Source organism: Grampus griseus (assembly GCF_964374135.1).
Source record: "Grampus griseus genome assembly, chromosome: 5".
In the NCBI taxonomy this organism is placed as follows: domain Eukaryota; kingdom Metazoa; phylum Chordata; class Mammalia; order Artiodactyla; family Delphinidae; genus Grampus; species Grampus griseus.
Genome location: NC_138998.1, coordinates 40369498 through 40382493, shown reverse-complemented (window position 1 = coordinate 40382493; position 12996 = coordinate 40369498). Strand labels below are relative to the sequence as shown.

At 40.8% G+C, this 12996-nt stretch overlaps 1 protein-coding gene across 3 annotated transcripts in view; it reads right to left on the bottom strand.

Annotated features, from left to right (window-relative positions):
• The window catches only part of PPM1L (protein phosphatase, Mg2+/Mn2+ dependent 1L), a 333683-nt gene that overhangs the window by 113380 nt on the left and 207307 nt on the right, over positions 1 to 12996 (bottom strand). The window lies entirely within an intron of this gene.

The window sequence follows — 12996 nt, the reverse complement described above, 5'->3', positions numbered from 1 at the left end:
TTCCATTCCTTCTGATTACTCCCCAGCATCTACCAACAGACGTGGGAGCACAGGCAGCAGAGCAGGTTAATGACCTAAATATCAGAAGGCTCTCCATGAGTAACACCACACTCTATTTCTTCAAAGAAGCTGGGTGTTTTCCAGAGTTCCACAACCTGATTTCCACTAAGGCTTTGGGACAAATGTAGAAGAGGACAGTTTTATTGTTTACTAGGCAGGTGTGTGCTGGTTTTTATAAATGGAATGGTTTTTACTGTATAATACATCACTGAGAATTGTTCAATTTATCCTGATGGTCAAAAGCCTTGAAAGGCATTTATGGTTTTGGAGGTTTCCTGAGAACCTGCATCATCAACACAGGCATCTGAAATAAAATAAAAAGCTATACGTTAATAATACTTGGAGAATATTTATTTATTTCGGGTGGCTGTCCATGCATTTTAAGATTCAGTTTTTGGGGAGAGAAAATGGGGAAGAATGGAATGCAAGGGCAAAAATTCGTATAAAATATTCTCAGAGAGGATGCTTCATATCCTATACTTTGCATAGCACGTCCATTCGGGTAGATACAAATGATGAAACTTGTTCATCCAGTAAAAAAAGATACATGCGAAAACTTCAAGGGAAACAAATCAACAATGTTCCAAACATGCCCCAAATGTTATCTGAGAGAACTTTATCCATTAAAGCTACCAGTAAATCTCCACTTACTAGAAGGATAGAAAGGGCCAAGGGAAAAAGTTATAAGTACCGGGTTTAGAGAATATAAAACGTTGTTAAAAATTCATTTGAACCTCACTATCATACTATAATGGGACATTGCCCAATACGTCAAACCACATTTTAATGATGCCCTTTCACGTACTTTAGTAAGGAAAGCACCTGGGATGATGCCTAAGCTAGTCTCACCCTCTAAAAATGTTTGCTCTGAAGTAGCAGTTCTCAATCTTGGCTGTGTACTTGGATCACCCGGGAAGATTTAAAAGTAGGGCTTGGGCCTTACTGCTCATATACTCTGATTTAATTGGTCTGGGTGGGTCTGGACAGAAGCCCCTCAAGGTGATTCTATATGCTACAAAAATTGAGAACTATTGCTCTAAGTTTCTCTAGCTCAGCACTATCAACATTTTGGGCCAGATAATTCTTCACTGCGAGGGGCTGTCCTGTGAGCACGGTTAGCAGCATCCTTGACTTCTACCCACTAGATAACACTAGCCCTCACTCCCACTCCCCTTCTTCAGTTGGGACAACAGAAAAAGGCCTCTAGACATTGCCAAATGTTGGGGGGAAGAGGTAGAGGCAGGTTGGAAATCACCCCCAGTTGAGAACCACAGCTGTAAAGAGTATTATAGTAAACTGACTTGATTATCTGGGGCTGGTAGAAAACAATTCCTGACAAATAAAAGCAGAGCAAAAGAGAACCTCACCAAGGGGGAAAAGCGGCGAGGGTGGTGGTGGTGATGTGATGAATTGGGAGATTGGGATTGACATGTATACACTAATATGTATAAAATGGATAACTAATAAGAACCTGCTGTATAAAAAAAAAAAAATAATAATAAAAATAAAAATAAATAAAAAAAGAAAATATCAAAAAAAAAGAACCTCATTTGAGGCTTTAGTAAGCAGGACCCGGTGGGTACCAGCGAACAGGGCACTGATCAACAAAGCACAGAATGCAACCGAGTACCCCCAAACGCTTAGAGATATGGGGACATGCTGAGAATGTCATAAATTCAGTAAAACTTCAAAATATTCATTTAAAAATTAGCACAACTGCAGGGATTTACAGATTAGAAGTGGATTTGACTACATCTGTTGTATCTGATCTCATTCCATTTTGTAAAGCTTTTGTATTACCAGGAAAAAAAAAATCTGCTAAAGTCTTGTCAACAGGCAACTATTTTTAGACAAGCTCATTTTCTTTGGTGGCTCTGAAATACTGATTTCCCCTACGGGGAAGGTTTACAAGGAAGAACAGTCAACCAAAGAGGCTTGAAGTTACTGATGTTACAACAGAAAGGGAAAATTAACCCACCTAATTGTACTCTGAGCACTAGAGCTTCCTACATTTTATTTGCAAATGCAACTACACCAGGCCCATAACACTTTCAGGTATGATTTTAAAACACATGCAGGTCTTCAGACAAGTAGGCAAATTTGGCTGTTTATTTCATTCTATTTACATGGGCCAATACTTTTCAAAAGCTGAATCTTGAGTGCAAAAATCAAATGCATCTCTAATTCCGTGACGGACGGCATTTTCATTTTTCCTAGTTCTTTAATCTCAGGTTGATTTTCCTGTAGATCAGAAAGCAATTTGAAGACTGGTGGGTTAAAAACATATGAGCTTTCTCAAAAATAATGTTTTTCTCAAAACATTTAAAACAAATCTAGCGGGCTTCCCTGGTGGCGCAGTGGTTGAGAGTCTGCCTGACGATGCAGGGGACACGGGTTCGTGCCCTGGTCTGGGAAGATCCCACGTGCCGCGGAGCGGCTGGGCCCGTGAGCCATGGCCGCTGAGCCTGCGCATCCGGAGCCTGTGCTCTGCAACGGGAGAGGCCACAACAGTGAGAGGCCCGCGTACCGCAAATAAAAATAAAAAATAAAATAAAGTAGCATAGTCTACCAAAAAAAAAAACCCCAAACAAATCTAGCCAAAAAGAAACAGTCCCTGGGGAATGAGGGGATAGTTACTTGTTAGTTCTATCCACTTTTTTCTTCCACAAATGCTGACACAATGAGAGACTCACTTGTTCACTGCTGTTTTCTTTAAGAACAAAGAATTTGAGATGGGGATTTGGTAGAAAAGTAGAAGACCACAAATAAGGGAAATTATGGCATTGTAGAAAGTGGAAGAGATGGACAAGATCTTCAGTGACTTCCTCATTTTCACTTCTTTACTTTTTTCCTACACAATAGAAGAGAAAACCAAGAAGCAATAAAGAAAGAACAGGAAAATTTTTTTTTTTTTTTTGCAGTACGCGGGCCTCTCACTGCTGTGGCCTCTCCCGTTGCGGAGCACAGGCCCAGCGGCCATGGTTCACAGGCCCAGCCGCTCCGCGGCATGTGGGATCTTCCCAGACCAGGGCACGAACCCGTGTCCCCTGCATCGGCAGGCAGACTCTCAACCACTGCGCCACCAGGGAAGCCCAGGAAACTTTTTTTTACTGAAGATAACAGCTGAGTTAAACATAAAAACAATTTATCCAGTTATTCTACCCATCCATTTTAAAAACTAACAGAACAAGTCATCAAAATTTTTAATAAATATAAAAATTAAAAATGTAATAAATTTTAGAACATAGCCAGTTAAATGAAAGAAACAAAGAGAAAAATAAGATGAGGGGCGGGGAGTGAGGGATTGTAGAAGGATGAGAGAGAGAAGGAGACAGAGATGGAGAGAGAAACTATTACCATCTAGAAGGAAATGCCTGAATTTTGAAGTATTCAGGATACTGCTGTGAAAACTAAACTGCAGTTTCACAACTATTGAGGTACTGAGTGCTATGGTCTGAATGTCTGTGCCCCCCACAAATTCTCATGTTGATATCCTAATGCCCCATATGATGGTATTAAGAGATGGGGCTTTGGGGGGGTGATGAGGGCAGAGCCCTCATAAATGGATTAGTACTCTTATAAAAGAGGCCTGAGAAAGCTCCAGAGCCCTTCCACCATGTGAGCACACAGGAAGTCAGAAGAGGGCCCTCATCCGACCATGAGGGCACCCTGATCTTGGACTTTCAGCCTTTAAAAACCATGTGAAATAAATTTCCGTTGTTTATAAACCACCTAGTTTATGGTACAGATATTCCTTGACTTACGATGGAGTTACATCCTGATAAATCACCCTCGTAAACCGAAAAATCGAAAATGCACTGAATACATCTACTGAACATCATAGCTTAGCCTAGCTTACCCTAAATGTGCTCACAACACTTGCATTAGCCTACAGTTGGCAAAATCATCTAACACAAAGCCTATTTTATAATAAAGTGTTGAATATCTCAAGTAACTGACTGAACACTGTACTGAAAGTGAAAAACATAATGGTTGTCAGAATCGGTTGTTCACCCTCATGATCGTATGGCTGACTGGGAGTTGCAGCTCGCTGTCCCTGCCCAGCATCATGAGAGAGAATCCTACTGCGTATCTCTAGCCTGGGAAACGAGCAAAACTCAAAATTCAAAGTACACTTTCTTCTAAATATGATCACTTTTGCACGATCATAAAGTCAAAAAATCATAAGCTGAACCATCGTAAGTTGGGGACTGTCTATATTATGTTATAGCAGCCTGAACAGACTACAACACTGGACACTGTGTTAAGATGCTCTAGAAGGAAATATTCTGAGTTAGAGAAGTCAGAAATGATATTCAAAACATTTAATAACGGATACATGGAGGGTACTGCCTCTGGTAAAATGAAATGAAGCTGCAGGTGTGGGAAAGGATGCTGGGTGTAAATGCCCTAAGGCTACTTGGTACTGAGTGCAGGGCCCAACATTCCAGCTTTGGATTTAGGGAAGCAGGACGTAGGTAGTGATTAGGAAATCAGAGGGAAAGATGATGATACTATAGAGAGGAGATAGAGGAGCTGGCAGAGTCAAAGTATGGTTACAGTGCAGACTGTGGTAGCCAGTCTCCAAGATGCCCCCAAGATCACCACCTCCTGGCATTCATACTTTTGTGTAGACCCCTCCCACAATGAATTAGTGTTGGCCTGTGTAACCAACAGTATATGGCAGAGGGACTTCCCTGGTGGCACAGTGGTTAAGAATCCGCCTGCCAATGCAGGGGACACGGGTCGATCCCTGGTCCAGGAGGACCCCACATGCTGCGGAGCAACTAGGCCTGTGTGCCACAACTGCACCCTAGAGCCCACGCACCTCAACTACTGAGCCCATGTGCCCCAACTACTGAAGCCCACATGCTCTAGGGCCCACATGCCGCAACTATTGAGCCCGCATGCTGCAACTACTGAAGCCCACGTGCCTAGAGCCCGTGCTCCACAACAAGAGAAGCCACCTCAGTGAGAAGCCCGTGCACCACAACAGAGAGTAGCCCCCGCTCGCCACAACTAGAGAAAGCCTGTGAGCAGCAACCAAGACCCAATACAGCCAAAAAAAAAAAAAAAAAAGTATATGGCAGAAATTGTGGTATCTCACTTTTGGTATCAGTTTAAAAAAGACTGCAGCTTCCATCTTGGGTTCTCCTGGGCTCTCTCTCTTAGGTCACTTACACCAAGGGAAGCCAGGTAGCAAACAGGCTGTGGAGAAGCCCATGTGGAAAGGAACTGAAGCCTCCGGCCAAGAGCCACATGAGTAAGCTTGGATGTCACACTTCCAGCCCGTCTTTAAAGACTAGCTGACAACTTGACTGCAACCTCACAAGAAAACCAACCAGCATTCTGGACACTCAGAAGCTGTATGAGATAATAAACATTTATTGTTTTAAGCTACTAACTAATTTGTTATGTAGCAAGAGATAATTAACATACAGCATTAGAGAAAGTAAAAACAAATAAACATAAAAACATACTACAAATACACTAAACTCAAGGAACTGCTTTTCTATCCAGTGCAGGGTAAGAAATGTAAAGGAGGTCGATGGGGCCAGAATTTTGCTGGTTTCTGTTATGTCCTGGGTAAAAAAGAAGGTAATTTATGCAAAGTGCATGATAGTTAATCCTCTCTACCATGAAAGCAATTGGAAAAATACACCTATATACCAAGCTGAGTATACGCCAAGTAACAACAAATAAGAGAGAGGCTATCGTTGTTACAGTGTCCACCAAATGTCCATCATTTTCCATACGTTATCTTTAATCCTCATAAAAAGGCCCATAAGATATAGCATAATGAATTATCATGGAGCCAGTTTGGCTTCAAAGACTGGGCTCTTTCCACTGTACTACACTTCCTTGCAAAAAAAAAAAAAAATCAGTAGAGGTTTGGCTGTAGTTAAGGAAAAAGAGAATCTGAGTAAAAGGCCAATTAAAGCAGCAAGTCAGGTAACTTGTCAGCCACAGAAAGACCAAGCTCAGGGTGAAGCACAGGCAACTAATAGGAAGTGAGATCAGAATCTGCTGAATTCCCAACAGCTTGCTGCCCATGAATCCTGTTCTCTTTCAGATGAACTTCTTTTTTTCCCTGCAATAAGGTCAGCCCCCTCCCTGGGCTCTGGGATCAACTCTGGCTCAGGGCATGAAGACTACCAAGAACCCAGGTGCTCACTGGCATAGTACTGAGCTGGTCTCACAGCTGACCTTCTCTGACCTTGGCATTGCAGTTCCATGATGGCTGGCCTTGTCGCTGAGTTCCTTTCTTGACTTATTCCTTGGATATACATAACTTAGAGGTAAAAAGCTTTACTGAAAACAAGAAGACTGGCTTTCTGCCTTATTATATTCCATTTCCAGTACTGAAGATAAGAGGAAATGTACTAGGAAGGTTTTGTTTATTTTTATTTATTTTTCATAAATTTTTAAAATTAGAAAATACATGGACAAAGTTAAAAATTCAAACAATACAATATGAAGGTTCAGCGAAAAAGTAAGTCTCCTTTCCCAGCTTCTCCTCTCCAGAATAACGACTGCTGTACGTTATCTATGGAAGATAATTATTTTTTACACATACGAAAAGCTGGATTTTACTGTGCCACTCAGGTTGAAGGGCCTAGGTATTTGAATTCATTAGTTATAAAAATGAGGATTAGTTATTTATTTTGGTTTGAGCTGGAAAGCTGCCAACTGTCACATCAAACAAAGCACCCTCTCCTTTTCTTACATACATCTTCTACTACAGGTAAGCTTTTCCTCTAAATGCTTTTGAACACTCTGCATTGCCACATGCTATAAAGGAGCTTTGAAAAACATGAATAATCATGCTTTTATAGATGGTTGTCACACATGAAATGACTTTAAGTTGAACTCACGGGCTTCCCTGGTGGCGCAGTGGTTGAGAGTCCGCCTGCCGATGCAGGGGACACGGGTTCGTGCCCCAGTCCGGGAAGGTCCCACATGCTGCGGGGCGGCTGGGCCCATGAGCCATGGCCGCTGAGCCTGCGCGTCCGGAGCCTGTGCTCCTCAATGGGAAAGGCCACAACAGTGAGAGGCCCGCGTACCGCAAAAAAAAAAAAAAAAAAAAAGATGAACTCACATGTATTTCCTATAAAGTTGTTTTAAGATTTCATTTGTTGTGCTCGTATGACAAATCTCCTGCAGAGCATTTCATACTCTCTCAGTCCCAGCCGCTGGTACGGGGACCAGCTCAGCCAGAAGCAGCCTTTGAAACAGGAGGGAAGGGGGCAGGGCACAACCTTTAGAAGAATGACATAGCCATAGGACATGACAAAAACTGGTTAGAACCAACTACGTCCAAGATGGCAGAAGATTCAACTTCCAGTAGACCTTGAGCCTCATTATACACTCACGTAATACATTAGCTAAATGACACACCACCAGTGCCATGACCGTTCTGAGGCTAGCCGTAAAAGGCCAAAAAGTGGGTGGTGGCCCATTTTCTGGAAATCTCTACCCCTCTCCCGAAATACTTGGAATAATCCTCCCACTCATTAGCCTATGAAATTACCCAGCCCATAAAAAACTAACCACGTCATATTTCGGGGCTCTCTCGCCTTCTGAGATGGCCCACGCTCTGTCTGTGCCGTGCGTTTCTCTCTAAATAAATCCACTTCTTACCTATCACTTTGTCTCTCACTGAATTCTTTCCGTGACAAGACATCAAAAACCTCAAATTCACTGGGAACACCTTGGCCTGAACCCTTCCCTGATTCACCCTTCACTTGCTCCCTTCCCTGATGCCAACGTGTGGGATGTCCCCAGAACCGACTCAGCACTCAGGCATATGTAAACCAGAAGTACAGGGAAACTAATGTCTGTGGAGCTATCCTTGACAGACGAGGGGATGAGACTTGCTGCTAAATGCTTCCCCCTTCACCTCCTGGCGATGGTTCTGGGATGCTACTCACAAGCTCCCTTAGTCAGGTTAAGCAGAAGTCACCCTCAAGGGAGGCCAGCTCCATTCTGTGTCCTCATGGCAGCTTCTCCTTGTTTCTCTTTTCCCTCCTTCCTGGTTCACTCCCAAGGCTCCTCACTCCTGTTCCTTCAGCTGCATTCCTAGATTAACTGTCTGCACTCAAGCCTTTTGTTTCAGCCTCTGCTTCTGGGAAACTCAAGCTGAGATAATGTTGCTCAAGGTTCAAAGTACAAGGTACCCTGTGAAAAAGTCTCCATCAACTTTAGTATGAGAAGTTGTCTCCAATGAAAAACTGTTTCATTTTGTCTGTTCTTTATGCTTAGTGCGTTTGTTTCCTTCCTCCGTTTTGGCTTTGATTTTCTGTTTTTATTTTAACATTATTATTGTATGTATAGCAAATCGGACTTTCAGGAAGCAAGTAGGATATAAATAACAAACGTGTAATTTGTGTTACCTCCTTGAATGAGAAGGACTGAGATCAGAGGAATGGAAGGCCCTGGCTCAGGTAAGGAAGAAGCCAGCTAAGGAGTCATTTTGAAGCACCTCTTAGAGAACAGATTTATAGAGACAGCAGTCCAGATTAGCAATAAATTCAAAGGGAGAAGACCTCTGATTTGACTGTCCTTCCCCATTTCTTAGACTCTCAGCACCTAGCCAGAACCCGGCACACAGTAAATGTGTGTGTTGAATGAACAGTATTTGTCCTAGTGATTTCTACATAGCTGATTTACAGTTCCCTTGGACTGATTACAGAACTACAAGAGCACATTCAGGTGCCTCTTTAAATACTGCAGAAACCTCATCAAACCAGCATCAGAAATAGCCTAAGCCACACAGCCTTGGGACAAGGACATTAAGTAAAGAAAGAAACACAAAGAGAATTCCTCTGGGCAACAGAAGGTAGCTTAAAAACAATGCCTTTCAGGAGGCAATTTACCAGATGAGACTGGAATTTCTAGTAGCTCTTGAAGACTGAAGTTCTTGCAAAATGACATTCTTGCAAAATGACATTAAACAGCAGTCCAGCTGCCTGTGATTACAGATCTTTCGAGTCTGAAAGTCAGCCAGAGGATGCCTTTGGCTTACATCTCACCACTACAAATGGACAGTCACAGTACATTAGAAATTCTGGCACTTCAAAAACTATCCGATTTTTCCCTACAGACTGAAGGTCTTACCATTAACTTGGATCTCATTAAGATTTATTACATGCATTCCAACAAGATCTATGGAAACTTGGTTACAAAATTCTCATAGTACAGAAAGGAAGAGATACAGATGGCAGCGGCATCCTGGCTCTGGCTGGCCGATGCAGTCTAAATTGTGACCACCTGGTACAATTATTTTCTTTGAAGTGTACACATTTTCTCCAGGCCTTGTAATCAAATACTACTTTACAGCAGGTAGTAACATTACTTCCCTTGTGGCAAACAATGACAACTTGATTAGAAAGGTAAAACACAGCTCTAGTCAAATGTTTTAATCACCAGAGGCAGCACATCCTTATTCTAAACCTCAGTATTAGCCAGCAGTTTCCAGTATTCTCAGCAAAGTTCTTTACAATTTAAAATTTTATTTGCACACTGCAAAACTTGGATCAATTTATTCTCAGAGTGCATATGAGGCCTTCTATTAAAAAGGTAACTTGAAGTTGGAAAATGTGATTTTTAAAAAAATAACTCCCCGTCATATCACTTTTACAAAATTCAGTCTGAATTATCATTTCTTTTTTCTGTGGCGGGAGAGATCTCATAAGAAAGCAGGTGTTGCTGATAAGCATATTAATATAAGCTAATTGATGTAAACTAAAATTAGTTGGACAGCGACACTTAGAATGTAGAAGGTGATGTTACAGCAGAGGTTAAGAATAGGTTTGATAGATGGCCAACAGGCACATGAAAAGACGTTCAACACCACTAATTATCAGAGAAATGCAAATCAAAACTACAGTGGGGTACCACTTCACATCAGTCAGAATGGCCATCACTGAAAGTCTACAAATAATAAATGCTGGAGAGGGTATGAAGAAAAGGGAACCCTCCTACACTGTTGCTGGGAATGTAAACTGGTGCAGCCACTATGGAAAACAGGATGCAGGTTCCTCAAAAAAATAAAAATAGAGTTGCCATATGATCCAGCAATCCCACTCCTGCACATATATCCAGAGAAAACTAATTTGAAAAGGTACATGCACCCCAACGTTCATAGCAGCACTATTTACAATAGCCAAGACACAGAAGCAACCTAAATGTCCGTTGACAGATGAATGGATAAAGAAGATGTGGTGTATATATATACAATGGAATACTACTCAGCCATAAAAAAAGAATGAAATAATGCCATTTGCAGCAACTTGGATGGATCTAGAGATGATCATACTAAGTGAAGTAAATCAGACAAACATCATCTATCACTTATATGTGGAATCTAAAATATGATACAAATGAACTTATTTACAAAACAGAAGCAGACTCACAGACATAGAAAACAAACTTATGGTTACCAAAGGAGAAGGACGGGAGAGGGATAAGTTACGAGTTTGCGATTAGCAGATACAAAGTACTATATATAAAATAGATAAACAATAAGGTCCTACTGTATAGCACAGGGAAGTATATTCAATATCTTATAATAAACCACAGTGGAAAGGAATATAAAAAAGAATATATATACATATATATAAAAAACAATCATTTTGCTATACAGCAGAAATTAATACAACATTGTAAATCAACTATGCTTCAATTTTAAAAATTAAAAAAAAAAAGAATAGGTCTGTATAAGGCGCTGGCACATCACCAGTTACTGAGCAAAGAAGAAAAAAAGCATCACTCATAATAAACCTGCCTTTAAACATGCAACTGACATTCAAGACAAACAGTTCAAAGGATTTACGGGTTCTCTTATGATTTTCTGATTTATTTAAGAATTCTTTCTCAATCCCAAACCTAATTCTTTCCTCCTCTACCCATTCACTGTCCTCTGAACACACACTCTGTAGCACTAATTCCATTGCACTCTAGTTATGTTTCTACCACTGTCACTCTGTCCTCCCACTCCCACACAGATGCGTACACACACCTGGAGTGAAGGGTCACGCAGTTATCTGGGCATTCCCAGTGTCAGGCACCATGCCTGGCTCCTAGGCACTTGGTCAATGTTTACAGAGTAAATAACTGAATGAACCAATGAGCGTTAAATGAACTGAGCACAAAACCACACACATTGTTAAAGCTGGGAAAGACTTCAGAAAATATCTAATCCAATGTCCTTTTTTACAGTCGATGAAACCAAGCAAAGAGAGGCACAATGTCTCGCCACAGACATAGAAACCAACCCCAGGGCTGGTGAATCACATATTTGGGTACTTTCAAACAGCCATGGTGGATAGTTTTCTAGTTTGTAGATGGCAAAGTCACTCTGTTTAGTTGCTACTCCCCCCCACTTTATCTTTTGACTTTTTAAATCTATGATATAAAGGGGGAAGTATAAGAATTATAACTGAAACTCAAATCAAGTTTGGTTAAAAAGATTGGTATTACGGGCCAGAAAGAAGTTATCAGTTTATAAGTAGATTTTAACTACCTCTTTTAGTCCTCTGCTCCCACTGTTATATGACTAATAATTGGCTGCATTACAGAAGTCTTCGTTATGTTTTTGTTAATCATACCACCATTCTCATCTTTTCACAGATAAGAAACAGACCTCCAAATTCAGGGATTCTATATGGTGACAAGAAATGAAACACAAATAAACAAAAGGGGCCATGCTGAAAATGTTAAAAGGTTATGGGAACAATAACTGTGGCATATCCATTCAGTAAGATACTATGCAGTCATTACGAATTACTTTTGAGTAGCTTGTAAGAGCATTGAGAAATATGATTATATTTCAGTTTTAAATGAAAAAAAAGGTATAAAATTGGGCACAAATTATTAAAACCCAGCAGAGAAAAATGACCAGAAGTAAATATACTAAAAGATGGTGGTTATGTTTTGGTGGTGGAATTAGAGATTATCTTTTCCTTTTCTATTTTTCCATATTTTAAAAATGTTCTAAACCATATTTATATTACTCTCATAATGGAAAAATAAAAGATTTAACTTTTTACAGAAATTCAGAAGTTGGTGTCAGAGGTTACACAACCAATATTAAATTTCCCTTTACGACGTGTTTCTTAAGTTTCCCTGTTTTTCTCTTCCTTCCAAATCCTGACAGAAAGCCTCGGTGAGAACATCTTTTGAGCCCAGAAATAAGGTCCTGATTGAAGATATAAATTAACGAAACCTAAAGCCACCTCTTCCCTTAGGACCTGTTTGAGAAACAGACTGAGAAATTCACTATATTTGTGAGAGTGAAGAATTTTCTGCAAAGGCCTTTTACTGAATTTTTTATGTTCTTAGAAAACCTGAAAGGGCCCTAAATAATTTACAGTCTCTTTCCTGGGTTTGGTTTCTCGATGTGTGTTCAATTTTTTTCTCCATGACAGTAAATGGTTTTCCTTTTGAGATCACTGATTACTCAGACACAATGGCTCAATTAACTCAGAGATGTAACTTTTAGGTACCGTCTATATTAAGAAGAATAAAATAAGCTCAGTAGGAGGGAACCCTCCAGCTACTTCCTAAATTGCTTACAGCACATTCGCCACCCTTTTAAAAAGCCATTTCTCCAAAAAGTACATTTCAGTACTTGGTGTCTCTTCATGGCAGGTAGCTTTGCTTGGGCCCAGCTCTCACGCATTTCTAATGTCAGGCTGCATCAGGCAATCACCAAGCAAAGGCTAACAAATTAATGCTACTCCTCCTTCCTCACCACCTCTGGGAAAATCCTACATGATTGCCTGACACCTGTCAGTGGATCTGCAGGCCCCCAGCTTTAAACGATGCCCAAATGAACACAATAAGCAGCTGGCTGAGTTTTCTCCCTCATCTGCACTGTCTGGTCCGCTTTCTACTCTTAAGTGTTCTTTCTACATGGTAGAAACATGTGCTCAT